The sequence below is a fragment of the Schistocerca serialis genome, chromosome 8 (genome assembly GCF_023864345.2).
Source record: "Schistocerca serialis cubense isolate TAMUIC-IGC-003099 chromosome 8, iqSchSeri2.2, whole genome shotgun sequence".
In the NCBI taxonomy this organism is placed as follows: Eukaryota; Metazoa; Arthropoda; class Insecta; order Orthoptera; family Acrididae; genus Schistocerca; species Schistocerca serialis.
In genome coordinates, this window is record NC_064645.1 from 357168298 (window position 1) to 357184159 (window position 15862).

Below are 15862 nucleotides of genomic sequence, written 5' to 3' on the forward strand. Positions count from 1 at the left end.
AGCTTCTATTCTCTTCTTGTCCAAACTACTTAACGTCCATGTTTCACTTCCATACATGGCTACACTCCATACAAATACTTTCAGAAACGACTTCCTGACACTTAAATCTATACTCGATGTTAACAAATTTCTCTTCTTCAGAAACGCTTTCCTTGCCATGGCCAGTCTACATTTTACAACCTCTCTACTTCGACCATCATCAGTTATTTTGCTCCCCAAATAGCAAAACTCCTTTACTACTTTAAGTGTCTCATTTCCTAATCTAATTCCCTCAGCATCACCTGACTTAATTCGACTACATTCCACTATCTTCGTTTTGCTTTTGTTGATGTTCATCTTGTATCCTCCTTTCAAGACACTGTCCATTCCGTTCAACTCATCTTCCAAGTCCTTTGCTGTCTCTGACAGAATTACAATGTCATCGGTGAACCTCAACGTTTTATTTCTTCTCCATGGATTTTAATACCTACTCCGAATTTTTCTTTTGTTTCCTTTACTGCTTGCTCAATATACAGACAGGCTACAACCCTGTCTCACTCCCTTCCCAACCGCTGCTTCCCTTTCATGCCCCTCGACTCTTATAACTGCCATCTGGTTTCTGTACAAACTGATCGATAGCATGTATAAATTGTTGAAACTTTAAAAAAAATTATTGACATAAACTCTGCTGTCAACGATATAGAGCGGTCCACAAAGTTCGCGTTTACTTTATGACGTCGTACAAACGTCGCGCTAGACTTCCATGTCAAGGTTCATGTACTGCGTTCATCAACATGCACGAAATATCAAAACAAATTTGGCTGGAAATGTACAGAGTCTGAACTATATGTGTGAGACACTGCTGACGCCTACAGTCAAAAGCTGTTCGCTGCGGTAACAGCTCCGAGAGAGTTCTGACAGAGAGGCCAGCGACCTATCAGTCACGCCGCGGGCAGCAGAAAGTCTTCTGCCTGCGTGGTGGATGAAGCAGGGTGGGGCTGGGGAGCGGGGGGGGGGGGGGGCACGTGCCGGGGCGCACACCTGCGGGGGCGGCGGCCGCAGAGTGCCTACGCTGCATGTGGTGAGCTGCTGAAGGTCCGGCAGCCCGCAGGCCGCCGCGCCGCCCGCTGCCGCTGACGGCTGCTACGTGACGGGAATGCCGAGCGGTGAGCGGCCGGGGCTCTGCAGACGACAGGGCTGGAGGTCAGCCGGCGTCCCATTGACGCGTCCTCTCTTCACAGCGTCTGCTCCCCAGTACGAATTCCATACACCTCCGTGCAACTCTTTTCCACTGACACGCTGAACACTGTACAGAATGCTACAAGAATAATTAAACCACAAATACAATACCGGACAGAACCCATTCTTTTTCTCTGTCATCGAGGACCAGATAGCGCTCTGGAGGCCTATCTGTGCTTCCTCTGTCTCGACTCATCAGTCAGTAACTGTGCTGAGATTAGACGTGGGCATTGTGTGCAACATTCATTATAGGGTAAAACCATGCCCCACTGACGAGTACGTACTCCTATTGAACAAATTCAGACATTTGTACCCGATCGGCATTTTGGGCCTGCTTGAAGTTCGACGGATGGTTTACTCCACATGTGGGGCACAATGTATCGTTTCTGTCTCACTGCTGTCAGCGGTGGTTTGTGGAACATTCACACCCTTGTAAAACAAATTCTTCAAATGGTTCAAATGCCTGTAAGCACTATCGGACTTAGCATCTGAGGTCATCAGTCCCCCAGACTCAGAACTACGTAAACCTAACTAACCTAAGGACATCAATCACATCCATGCCCGAGGCAGGATTCGAACCTGCGACCGTAGCAGCATCGCGTTCCCGGACTGTAGCGCCTACAACCGCTCGGCCACAGCGACCGGCAACAATTTCTGGACGCCCGCCTAATAAGGATGCACGTTAAAATCGACATATTGTTCGGGCAGCGGTGGCCAACCGAATATCATCCAGGGACGACATCCGGACACTTGCTGCAGCTGCAACCTTCTCCTTGCAGCAGGACTAAGGTCAATTCTGTCTCTGGTGAGGCTACCACTGACAGCACAACACGGCCAATAAAGCTACTCAGGTGTCTTGAAAGAGTTGACTGAAAAGACACATGGCAGTCTGTTGTCTTCAGTGACGAGAGTAGGTTGTGTATGTATGCGAGTGATGGACGCAAACGTGTACGGCACGGACCTGGTGAGTGTCCTTCTACAGAGTGCATTTTCCCAGAATACACAACTTCCACCCCAGGCTGCACAGTATGGGGTGGCCATCTGTTACAACTCGTGGTCACATCTGGTGCTTCTGCAGAGTAAAATAACCAGAGCCTGCTACACTGCACAGGTTCTTACTCTCGTGCTGCTGCCATTTCTTTGACGTGAAGGTGATGTGCCTTTTCAGCGGGACAATGTACGTCCCCATACAGCTGCTGCACCGCAACGTGCAGCAACGTGATGTACGACAACTGCCCTAGACAGAAAGATCACCAGATCTCTCGCCAACTGAACTTGTGTGGCAAATTGTGAAAATGAACTTACTCGATCTCCAGAGGCTGAACTCCAACAAAAGGTACAGAATCATTCGGAAAATCTATCGCAGGATGCCATTCAGCTCCTTTACGATCCTTTATGTCTAAGAATACACGCCGGTGTCGCTGTCAAGTGGTAGGTACACTTTGTACTGATGCAACTGTTTGGGCATCCTTTACTGTTATGTGTGTTATATTTGGTCTGAATTTGTTATCACACATTCCTTCAATGATAGTCTACCTGTCACATCATGGGTCCGTAAAAGTGCATTGTTCTCGAATGTGTTGCATTTTCCCCGGTAGTGTATAATGAGAAATAGTTTCAGTCGTGGTGCAGCACCACAAACCATGCAAGTGCTGCACTATTGTTTACTATATTTTATCCATTCGTATGAGATTCACTTTTTACATGGTTCCACGAATTTATATTCTGTTAGCTTTGTGCCTCGATGGCCTTCCTGTCAGCACAGTTTATAATCTATAATTTCTTGTCCCACCACGTGTGTTTAGCCCTGTTTCAAATGGTTCAAATTGCTCTAAGCACTATGGGACTTAACACCCGAGCTCATCAGTCACCTAGACTTAACTACTTAAACTTAAATAACCTAAGGGCATCACACACATCCATGCCCGAACTAGAATTCGAACTTGTGACAGTATCAGCCGCGTGGTTCCGGACTGAAGCGCCTAGAACCGCTCGACCATAGCGGCTAGCAGCCCTGATGCACTTTGCAATCACCGCGGCCAGTTTCCGCTCTGAGGGGAAATGTGTTTTTGTTCGACTAAGTTTGGTGGACTGGAGTTTCCCTAATTCTGCTAATTGGATATGGCTGAAGCCTACATGACAGGCGTGGTGAGAAATTCCACCACGACGGCTCTTACAGAAAGGGTTCTTAATGTCGTGCAACGGGTCAGCACCTGAGATAAGTGCTGTTAGCAGGAGCTGTGGAATGGTCGATGTAACGGCCCACTTTTGCTCAGTTATTCTTATTGGCCGAAAGGCTCATATTTTAAACGATTTCATGAAGTGGTCAAGAACTCACGGAATTGCGGCAGTCGGCCAGTGGCGACCACGGGGTACGGAGGTTGTCCATCCTCATTGGTGGAGGTGGTATTTTCGAAGAGTATTTTGGGAGTATAGCTTTCATGATCCATTGTCCTCAACGAGGAGACTGAGTGCAATGTGGAAGACTGAGAGAATCCGTAGTGCAAATCCATGTGTGGGGAGAGATTTTTGCTTAGCCATTTTTCATTTATGCTTTGTGAGTGGAAATGAGTAACAAGTGTGGACTTGTGCTGCAGCGTAGGACCTCTGTGGAAACGAGGAGATTTTCGGTAGTTGTAAGTCATAGTCATATGAAAAGTAACGGATTTTGCTAGGGTTATTTGATACTAATAAAATTCATTTGCAGAAAGGACAGTTTTATTTATTTGTGCATAAAGAACTAATTATTTATTGGCTGATTAGCTTTGAGTTCTTCCGATTTTCACAAGCCACGTATTAAAGAGGACAAAGTTCTTATGAGCGAATGCTTCGAATAAGAACAGTTAAAGTATCAGTAATAATATAGTCCAGAAATTAACTATTTACACATTTATTATTTGGTATACACTTGGTGCAGATAGTTCAGTTTGTATCATGACACTTTAGATGCAGCTGCCGGCCGTTGTGGCCGAGCGGTTCTAGGCGCTTCAGTCTGGTAGCGCGCGACCGCTACGTTCGTAGGTTCGAATCCTGCCTCGGGCATGGATGTGTGTGATGTCCTTAGGTTAGTTAGGTTTAAGTAGTTCTAAGTTCTAGGGGACTGATGACCTCCGATGTTAAGTCCCATAGTGCTCAGAGCCATTTGAACCATTTTAGATGCAGCTAAGGTATACGTTAAAATACACTGACAGAAAGAAATATAATTAACGTAGATTACTGAAATGTTGGGAATGGAATTTAGGTAACATATTTAAGAGAGTAACATTGCAAGATCACAGTTTAATGTGAGCACGTGATAAAGCATTGCAAATGTGAAATGCTGGTACATTAGTAACCTGTGTAACCTCTAGAATGTTGAATGGAAGCATGGAAACGTGTATGGAATTTGTTATACAGGTGCAGGATGTCAGTCTGTGTTGTGGAATTCTAAGCCTGTTGCACTTGGCCGGTTATTACAGGAATGGTTAATGTTGTCTGTCGATGATACTGGAGTTGTCGTTCGATGATGACCCATATATGATCGACTGGAGACGGATCTGGCAATCGAGAAGAAGGCCAAGGCAATTTGTCGACACTTTGTAGTGCATGTTGGGTTACATCAGCAGTATGTGGGCGAGCGTTATCCTCTCGGAAAACACAGTCTGGAATAACATTTTTGAATTGCAGCACATCAGGACTAATCACCAGACCGACGTACGAATTTGCAGTCAGGGTGCGTGGGCTGCTCACGAGTGTGCTTCTGCTTTTTACGTAATCGCAGTCCAGACCGCAAAACCTGGTGCAGGGGCGATGTGTCTGTGATGCAGGGAGGTTGGCTGCAGGCCCTCAACGGGTCTCCTTATAACCGAGAGACGGCCATCACTGCTGCAGAGGCAGAACTAGCTTTCATCAGAAAACACGAGAGATCTCCACCATGTCCTCTAATGAGCTTTCGCTTGATACCACTGAAGTCGCACGCCACGGGGCGTCTGGCTCGGAACTATCCTTACCGATTTGTAACAGTCCGTTTGGTGACTGTGTTGTCAACTGCTGCTCAAATTGCTGCTGCAGATGCAGTACAATGCTCGAGAGTCATACGCCGAACACGGTGATCTTCCCTCTCAGTAGTGACACGTGGCCGTCCAGATCCCGGTCTTGTTGCAACCGTACCATCACGTGGCCACAACTGTCAACAGTCTTGTACAGTGGCTACATTTCTGCCATGTCTTTCGGCAGTATCGGTGAAGAAACATTCATCTTCTCGTAGCCGTACTACACGACCCCTTTAAAACTCAGTGAGGTACTGATAACGGCGCATTTGTCGACATAAAGGCGCCGGCCATGGTGGCCGAGCGGTTCTAGGTGCTACATTCTGGAACCGTGCGACCGCTACGATCGCAGGTTCGAATCCTGCCTCGAGCATGGATGTGTGTGATGTCCTTAGGTTAGTTAGGTTTAAGTAGTTCTAAGTTTTGGGGGACTGATGACCTCAGAATGTAAGTCCCATAGTGCTCAGAGCCATTCGACAGATAGGCGATCTTGACTAACATAAAATCACCATGTCCGATCTAAATGATAACTAACGCTATGATCGTTTTTATATTTAAAGCAAACCTTATTTGCATCTTCATAGAATCGCTACGAGTGAATTCTTATGCGACTGAGGTGAAGTATCAATAGCCATTATCATTCTGATGTAGAAACACACCAACCACCTTTCACTTATGTCGTACAACTATTTCTTGGTGTTGTGATTGTTTTTCTGCCACTGTATATCAATGTCGTATATCAGTCTATGAGTATGATATACTGTATCTTTGTTTCAATTGAGCTACCTTCATTAACCAGCGTGAACTGATCCACGTGTGTGTATGTCGTGTGTGTGTGTGTGTGTGTGTGTGTGTGTGTGTGTGTGTGTGTATGAGTGTGTGTTCTATATTTCCTCCTAAATCATTAGGACGATTTCAACGAAAATTAGCTCGCATATCCCTTACCGTCAGGCAACAGTCACTGTGGGGCTAAAATCCTCCTACCTATCATAGTTCAGGAGATATGATGTCAAACAGCAACATTTCATCATATATGAAGTTTAAATATATTACTTCTATGTTACTAATTCTATTCTCAACGTACGCTGAAGGGACAAAGAAACTGCTACACCTGCCTAATATCTTGCAGGTGCCCCCGAGCATGCTGAAGTGCCGCAACACGATGTGACAGGGACTCGACTAATATCTGAAGGTGCTGGAGAGAATTGACGCCAAGAGTCCTACAGTGCTGTCTACTATAAATCCGTAAGAGCACGAGGGTGGGGGTGGGGGAGATGTCTTCTGAACAGCACGTTGCAAGGCATCCCACATATGCGCAATAATGTCCATGTCTGGGGAGTTTGGTGGCCAGCGCAAGTGTTTTAACTCAGAGGAGTGTTCCTCGAGCCGCTCTGTAGAAATTGTGGACGTGTTGGGTGTCGAACTGTCCTGCTGGAATTGCCCAAGTCCGTCGGAATGCACAATGGGAATGAATGGAGGCAGGCGATCAAACAGGATTCTTATGAACGTGTCACTTGTCACAGTCTAGACGTATCAGGATTCCCATATCACTCCAAGTGCACACTCCCCACACCATTACATAGCTTCCACCAGCTTGAACAGTCAACTGCTGACATGCAAGGTCCATACCCGTAAACTTCCACCCGCTCGATTCAATTTAAACGAGACAAGTCCAAGCATCCAAAATGTTTCCCGTCATCAACAGTCCAATATCAGTGTTGACGAGCCCAGGTGGGCGTAAAGCTTTGTGTCGTGCAATCATTAACGATACACCAGTAGGCCTTCGCCTCCGAAAGCCCATACCGCTGGTATTTCGTTGAATGGTTCACATGCAGAATCTTGTTGATGGCTCAGCACTGAAACTTGCAGCAGTTTGCGATAGGGTTGCACTTCTGTCACGTTGAACGGTTCTCTTCAGCAGTCGCTGGTCCCTTTCTTGTAGGATCTTTTCCCAGCCGCTGAGATGTCGGAGATTTTATGATTTACCGGATTCCTGATAGTCGGGGTACACTCGTGAAATGGTCGTACGGGGAAATCGACACTCCATCGCTACCTCGGAGCTTCTGTGTCCCACCGCTCGTGCGCCGACTATAACACCATGTTCAAACGCTGAGGTTATCAGTCCCCTAGAACTTAGAACTACTTAAACCTAACAACCTAAGGATATCACTCACATCCATGCCGGAGGCAGGATTCGAACCTGCGACCGTAGCGGTAGCGTGGTTCCAGACTGAACCACCTAGAACCACTCGGCCACACCGGACGGCTGATGAATACGACTGACAGTGACTGTGAACTGAGCTCAGAAACAAACTACTGTAATTCTCTTCAACTACAACAGCTGCTTCCATTTGCTCTCAAGATTCCTTCTTCCAATGCACGCCAGTGCTCACCATGCATGTACAGAACCAGAGATGCTATGTATTATGCACCTCGGTGTCGGGTCGGACGGTGGACCTTATATCTGACACCCTCCCTCTGAGAAAGGCTGAATCTTCTCTGCACTCTTCAACAGTTGCCTAACGAATAATTTGCCGTCTACACTTTTGCCTGGATCACGACTGACGTGTCCTCTTCAACAAAATAACTCTCCAGCCACGGTAAGCTCCACGTGGAGTTTTCGCTAACCACCTAAAAACCTGCAATAGAAAGCCCGGAAAACTCTCGTGTGCCAATTGCCCATCATTTCGTGTACTATACAGCCTCCCTCCATAATACAGGAAAAACTGTTCCACCAATTCTAGTACATCGACAGGCGTCCTATGTGGCGATTTCTTATGTCGCAGGCTGCGGTCCAATGAACACACTGTTATTTTTCGCAGACCAGAGCGTCTACGTGACCAGCAGAAAACACCGCAGCCTTGTCCGCCACGTAGTCTGCAGCCACCAGCAGTGTTTCCGAGGGATGTTTTCGTCAACAAGCAGATACCGGACTTAGCGGAAACAAAAGGCAATATGAGGCTCCCTGCTGAAGTCGGCACTGCGCCTCGCTTCACCCGGAAACAATTGCCGCTGTAACAGCTCTGCGAAAGAAGTTGTGCATTTCTCGTCTGGCTACAGAGACAATGCAGCCGAGACCTTGGTGCTGCGAAGTGCCGGTCGGCTGACCTTTGCATATCTACTGCCCTGGCAGCCGCCCAATGAAAAACAAGCGCTCGCCTCTTCCACCTCTAATGCCTACATGCATTTATCTACGATTGAATTCAGCGTTGCCACCACTCTCAGCCCCCTCTAATAATCTCAATGACCATTAGAACACGAGCAAATTAAGTCGAAGAAAAGACAGGTCAAAGTACCTGCCGTCTTGCAGCATTTTCCAAGGCGAAAATCTTTCTACAGTGGTTTGAGGAGCATGATAATGAACTCATATTGATATGTTGACCACCAAATTCGCCTGAACTGAACCTGGTGGATCACATTTGTAGAACTGCTGGGCACCAGCTTTGCACCCACAAACAGTCGACCTGTTAGAATTATGTGACATGTACACAGACATTTGGCGCCACATCTCTCTAGAAAAATACCAAGAACTTCTAGAATCCACGCCACTCAGAATTGCTGCTATACTTGGTTCCAAACATCGACCAAAGGGCTACTAAGCAGGTGGTCATAATGTTTTGGCTCACCTTTTCTTATATTTCCAATGTGGAGATGAAACCATTTCTATTAAATGTTACTCATCTCCTGTTTGAAGTGATACTCTGTGTCAACTGGGATCATCGTAGAAATATAGTGTTCTTTAATTTGGAATGTCAACTGCCTATTTGATAGTTGTTGTGATCTTAAGTCGAGCTGGTTTGATGCAGCTCACCAAGGTGCTCTGTACTGTGCAAGCCTCTTCATATCTGAATAACTACTATAACCTACATCCTTTTGAATCTGCTTAATGTATTCACCTCTCCGTCCCCCTATACAATTTTTACCTCCTGCTCTTCCCTCCAGTACTAAATGTGTCCTATCAACCGAGCCTTTGTGACACAAAATTTCTTGTCTCGTCAATTCCATTCACTATCTCCTCATTAGTTACATGGTCTACCTATCTAGTCTTCAGCACTCTTCTGCAGATCCACAGTGCAAAACCGTTGTATGACTTCATGCACAGTGGTGAGGAGGGACGAGCTACAGAGTAGCTGGCAGCTTTCGTCGTAGCAACTGGACAAGTGCAGAAATGATTAGCAAGTAAGTTAAAATAGTAAACAGAAGATTTACCTAACTTGCGTTTCTCTGAGCATAAGTACAAATGAGCAGGAAGAAGCAGAGTCCAGCTATCACAACGTCAACATGGAAGAGACTCGCTGTAACATCACGAACATTGCTGTCGTCGCGAGGAGCCTCCAAGCGCAAGTGGGCTGCTTTGCTGCTACAAGCCATCCTGTATTGTGGCGGCAGAGGGCGCTTGTAGTCCAGAGCCACTGGAGGCATGGCTCAGGGGGCGAGCTCCATTGGATCCACCAGAACTCGCATGACAACTATCGATGTCGAATGGAAACTTGGAATTCCGATCCTATGACGCCTGTGAAATGGTATCGATACCAGATACCAGAAAAACCTTCTAGTCTCTTCTTGTCCAAACTCTTCATCGTTCATGTCTCACTTCCATACATGGGCTACATTCCAGAGAAATGGCTTCAGAAGAGACTTCTTAAAAGTTAAATACATATTCTGTGGTGGTTGACATTAGGCCACAGCGCAGCACCAGTCTTTCCAATATATCCAACACATTTTCTATTGCCAACAAGACTGGTGTTCTAGTGTGCTTAGGCAAAGGCTGGCATCCTGTGACGCCAAGAACGCACGTGTTCGTGCAGCAACATGTGGTCGTGCTTTGTCTTGGCGAAAAATGGCGTGTCCTCAAGTCACACTGATCGATTACAGCTACAACGAGAGCAGCAGGCACAATCTACCGGTAGATGTTGTTGCTCCGCGACATCGATGTTGAAATTGAACCTGCGGGCCGACAGGGCTCAAATGCTAATCATTTCTGAAGAATACACTAATGTACATGTCCTGTGAATATGAACGTCCTATCTCTAGTCATTCAAAATATTCTGTTGTATCTGAACATGAGTTATATGAGCTGTGAACAGCATCTCGCTCCGTATATTTTACCCCTGCTACCTTCAGAATTTCGAAGAGAACTCAAATGCTTTCTCTAAGTCTACACAAGGTGTATTCGGCTAGGTCTGCTTTTCCTTATCTTCTAAGGTAGGTCGTTGGGTCAGTACTGCCTCGGGTGCTCCTACGTTACTCCAAAATCCAAACTGACCTTCCCTGAGGTCGACTTCTACCAGTTTTTCCATTCTCTGTAAGAAATTCGTGTTAGTATTTTACAAACCATGTCTTTTTAAACTGATCGTTCGGATGTTTTGAGCAGATGGAAACGGTCCCAAATTATCCTTTTGTGATTTTAGGGTTAACGATATGTATTACCGGAGACAGCAAAGTACATGAATAAACCTGCAGTCCACTAGCTAATATTTTTTCTACAAATTCTTTTAATATCAGATCATTTAGATGGAAATCAAGGTGATGAGAAAAAGTTGAAGCTAATAAAAGGTAGTTTATAAGTATATTAAGCACCGCCTTTCTCCAAATTGGAACAAAGTAACAGACACTCTTTAAAATAGAAGACTACATTTTGTCATATTGCAGTTGTTCCTAGATTTTCAGTATCATAGCGCACTAGCGTTACGTGCTGTTGTACTTCAGTCGCCTACAGAAACCAGGTAGAATAACACAAGGAGTACCAGCTGACATTCAGTACTGTAAGTCTTCAAAATAATTATTCCTCAGAAAGTCATTTTTTGGTATTACACTTACGTTTTCTCTGTGCTTCAGTTGGTTATCAATTCACCGTCTTCCCAGTGCTCTCTCATGTCTGGTTAGGGTATGTAAAATCACCCACGAACATTGCCGAACTTTATCGTATTCATGCTTCACGTGTTATGGCGTGAGTGTGTGGATCGGTGGGTGGGGGGGGGGGGGGCGGGCGGGGGGCAGGGTGTAGGGTGTTTGGGAGGCATAATGTTGCCTCTGGGCGTACTTTGAACACGGTACACCAACTCGTCAGCGCTATTTTAACACTGTACTCCTTCCCCTCGTTCGCCTTTTCAGGAGTGCTTTCGGGTGTAACTGCGTTGAAATGAGGCGGTGCAACGAGAGAATATTCGGCGAATGAACTGGTCTGCTTCTACCCCCAACTTAAATCCCATCGAACGATCATACATTGAACTATCTTTATCAGTGGGCGCAGCGCTAGGAAGCCTGACTACGAAGTGGTAGCTTTACTTTCATGTTATTTATGTTTACTATCTTCGATGGTGTTTTCATTCTGTTTTAGTTTTCCAGGCTTGACTATCTATGACTGTTCGCAGATATCTATATAACGAAAAGAAAAACTTCCGCACCCTGCTAGAAATACCCTTCCCATCCCCCCCCCCCTTCCTTTCATAGTGTTTTTGTGGGTTGGCGCTCACACGTTAGTCCCGTATGGTATAGTTTCTTCACATTTTAGATGGGAGGTGGTTACGTACAGTTAGGAAGGCAACGCCTGAAGAGGTAAGAGTTCATCTTTGTTTGGCAGGAAACAAGTGGCGATGCCCCGTAGGGATGGCTATGATTTTGTTTTACTTCTTTTTGTTAGGTACCCCATAAATAAAAAGAAAGAAAAAATTGTTGAATAACGGGTCAAAAAATAATAAAAACAGCTGGGAAGCGGAAAACCCGGGTTCGAATCTCGAGGAAACAGTAGAGTTTACAATTTCTTTTCATCGTAGTTTTTCGTATCAGAATTCGTAAGGATAGGTGGGTTAATACGGTAAGCAAATCGATAAGGAATGATAAAAATGTGGGCAAATAAATTTCTCAAGCGTATTGGGATAATAAACAACTAAATGCTAAAAAAAAAAAAAAAAGATGGTAGAGCACTTGCCCGTGAAGAGCAAAGGTCCCGAGTTCGAGTCTCGGTCCGGCACACAGTTTTAATTTGCCAGGAACTTTCATATCAGCGCACACTCAACTGCAGCGTGAAAATCTCATTCTATAAATAGCGGTGACTGCAGAGTGTTTTTTGCCTTTGAATAAAAGTGCCATTTGTGTTGGTCTCATTGCGTATTTCTTTAAGTTGCCTTCTGTCCTACACGATTCATCGAGCGGCGTTACCAGGCTGTAGAACATCACGCGAAAATTGCTTTCGTCTTTAGGTCTTCCATACTAACGTCGCTGATTGACAAAGAACGATATGGCAAACTTAATCTCCGTGCAGAACCGGATATTGCAAGACAAGTGCAGGCACTGTTGCTCTAAGACCGGTATTCCAGGCGACTGTGGAAAAACAAACTTCGACACGGATGAGCTTTTTAACAGTTGCTATTGTTCGGATAAAATATTGCAGTGGCACTGCTGAACTGAATATCTGGAAGCGGATATCTCTATTTCTGCATCGATGTGATTTATTATTTAAAAATAAAAAGAAATGTTCTGTTTCACGTAGGAGATGGAAGAAATCTATGCTTCACTCGCGCTCTGAGCTGTTGCTGATGTAGGACTGTTATTCGGCGACGGAGGTGAGTAGTAACTGATTTACGAATTCAAAAGAAAACACATAGTACAGCATGCCAACTGAATCACGAAACGACCAGGAAACCTGAACTGGGTGATCAGCGAACAAAGCGTACCCTGCAGCGCGAATAAATAGAGCAGCACAGAAGGAATCCGTGAGACAGAGGTGGACCACCCTGGAGGTGACTGGTGGGTGCAGAACACCTGCGCGGCGCAGTAAGGCACCCTGTAGCGTCAGTGACCGCGTGCTGTGCAGACCCTCTCTGTCGTCGCCCACGCCCGCACCGGATACAGACCAATGGACGATGAAATGAGTATTGATAGGAAGCCATAGAGGCAGCGCCAGTAACTTCATTCCGACTTCATATTTCACGGCGAATGTGTGCGAGGAGAGCGAGTTCCTTCCTCGCGGGGCAATATCCGCGCCGCGTCGCCCACCGCCGCCCACCGCCGCCCACCGAGTTCCGCCGGAGAAGCCGTCTCAGCACCGCCGGCCCCGTCGCGCTCGCCGAATATTCCCGCACTTCCTGAGCGGCCCGCACCACGCAGAATTCGATAAAATCTTCCCTGCGCCAAGTAGTTTCCTCTGAAGGTCTAAGTGTGCACGAATACCTCAGCGTTCAGAGTCAGTTGACATAAAAGTTTTCTGGTACTCGTACGGTGTTGAAATGCAAAATAACTGTCAGTCAATAAGACCGAGGCTGCGCCCTCTGAACCGAATGGAGTGGCGCAGTGGTTACCACACTGGAGTCGCTTTCGGAAGGACGCCGGTTCAAACTCGCGTCCGGCCAGCCTGATCTAGGTTTTTCCATGATTTCCCTAAATCGCTTCTGGCAAATGCTGGGATGGTTCCTTAGAAAGGGCACGGCCGACTTCCTTCCAGATCCTTTCCTAATCCGATGGGACCGATGACCTCTCTATTTGATCCCCTCCCACAGCCAACCACCACCGCACCCTCGGTTCAATGACCGTCCTATGGGACGATAACAGTTAGTAACGTACCACCTTGCCCTGAAGACCTTTATATTAACCGTTACCATGTTTCCATAGCAGTTAGATGTGGAGCGAAACAGTCTTGGTGATAAACTGCTGGAGTAATTTCACATCACAAGGCTCCCAAAGGATCAATGGAAAAGTACTCTCTCTACTAATTTCATTCTGTGTCACCCACTCCCCATCTGCACATACCTAAGAGTTTATACAGGTAGGGCAGTGGCAGGAAGTTGATAAACAAATCATTACAAAAATGGTTCAAATGGATCTGAGCACTGTGGGACTTAACTTCTGAGGTCATCAGTCCCCTAGAACATAGAACTACTTAAACCTAATTAACCTAAGGACATCACACACATCTATCCGCCAGGCAGGATTCGAACCTGCAACCGCAGCGGTCGCGCGGTTCCAGACTGTAGCGCTTAGAACCGCTCGGCCACCCTGGCCGGCCAAATCATTCCATCAAATATATATTTGCAAACGAGCAGTTTGCGAGGTAACTGTATAGTAACAACCCACCACAGACCAAAGGATAAAGTATTGTCGTATGTACTAAGAATACATCTGAAATGCCAAGATTTCGATTGAACTGCCATCTCATTGGATCACTGACTGCCATCTCATTGGATCACTGGTTGTCTACTATAACAAGAAACACAATAGCATTTCATGCATGTTATAGTGTAGGCCTGCTTACATATGAAATAATTTTTTACTGTTTCAGTCACCTCTTATTAATATTTATTATCACGACAGATTTTGGCAGCATGTTCCCATCATCAGGTTTCTCGCAGTAACATGTAAATTACATTAAGCTGAAGAATGATGAAGATTACTTTCTCGGGGTGGCAGTGAAGTTATGTAATCAGATTTGAACATTTTTGCTGGAAATTTATTTTAGTTTACTTAGCAATTAGGTGACTTTGGACTGTGAACATCTGAATGAAAATGTGTTATGTCACGGTGTGTTCACTACTCTGCTCTGTGTGAGAGGTGTGAGAGACAAGTAATTTTCCAGACGAAAAGGTGTTACGTTTGGATACTTAGGCAGACTGGCACACCCAGCAAATAATCCACGTCACATTTGAAATTATTGTACATGTAACTGTAACGCACCTGAAGATTGGAAAGGTGTTGAAACATCACGTGTTCATAAATGGTAGTAAAAGGGACTGAAGCAGTAAAAACTTAATCATAAATTTGTCCGCAACTCGTGGACTAGTGGCTAGCGTTGCTGTCTCTGGATGACAGGGGTCCTGAGTTCGATTCCTGGCCGAGTTAGGGATTTTCTCTGCCCGGGGACTAGGTGTTTGTGTTGTCCTCATCATTTCATCGTTGTCCTCATCATCATTCATGACAGTGGATATATTGGACTGTGTAAAAATTGGGTTTTCGTACAGGCGTTGATGACCGCGCAGTTGAGCGCCCCACAAACTAAACATCATCACCATCATCATCATCATCATTGAAATAAATTTATAATGCGGTCTCAGGTCTCAGCCAATCAATTTTTTCAGCATACCTAATAAGGTATATAAAATCCATTGGCATTCTAAACAGCTTCCAGTCGTCTCGCAATGGATAAATTCCCGTCCTGCATGGTATTCAAGGGAATCTTATACTAATACTGCTGTAAAACAATGGCGGGTTTAGTTAAAAATGATGGTACTGGACAGGGGGTCACGCAGCCTTCTTTCCTAAGAAGACCACAAAGGCTAATATTGTGATCTGGCGACTGTGCTTGGCAGGGCATATGCGAAAATTCATCGTGGTGGTCACAAAACAAGTCCTGGGCGATGCAAGCTGTGTAAACAGAGGTCGTTTCATAATGGAACACAGCATCGTTATTGAGCAACAAATATTGTGCTACTGGATGGACCTGATAGGCCAAAATGGTCCTACACTCCATGGCAGAGTGACAATGAGGTCCAAACGAACACCACGGTATTATGGCTGCCCAAACAATCGCCGAATCCTGCGCTATTTCGCCCTAGAGAAATTGGTAACAATTTGCAATAGGCTCATCCATTCAAACGAAATCCTTCCATTGCTCCACAGTCCAG

General features: G+C 45.7%; 1 long non-coding RNA gene across 1 annotated transcript in view; it reads left to right on the top strand.

Annotated features, from left to right (window-relative positions):
- LOC126416309 (uncharacterized) overlaps positions 1–15862 on the top strand; it is a 1765436-nt gene that overhangs the window by 551390 nt on the left and 1198184 nt on the right. The gene's annotated exons all lie outside the window — the stretch shown is intronic.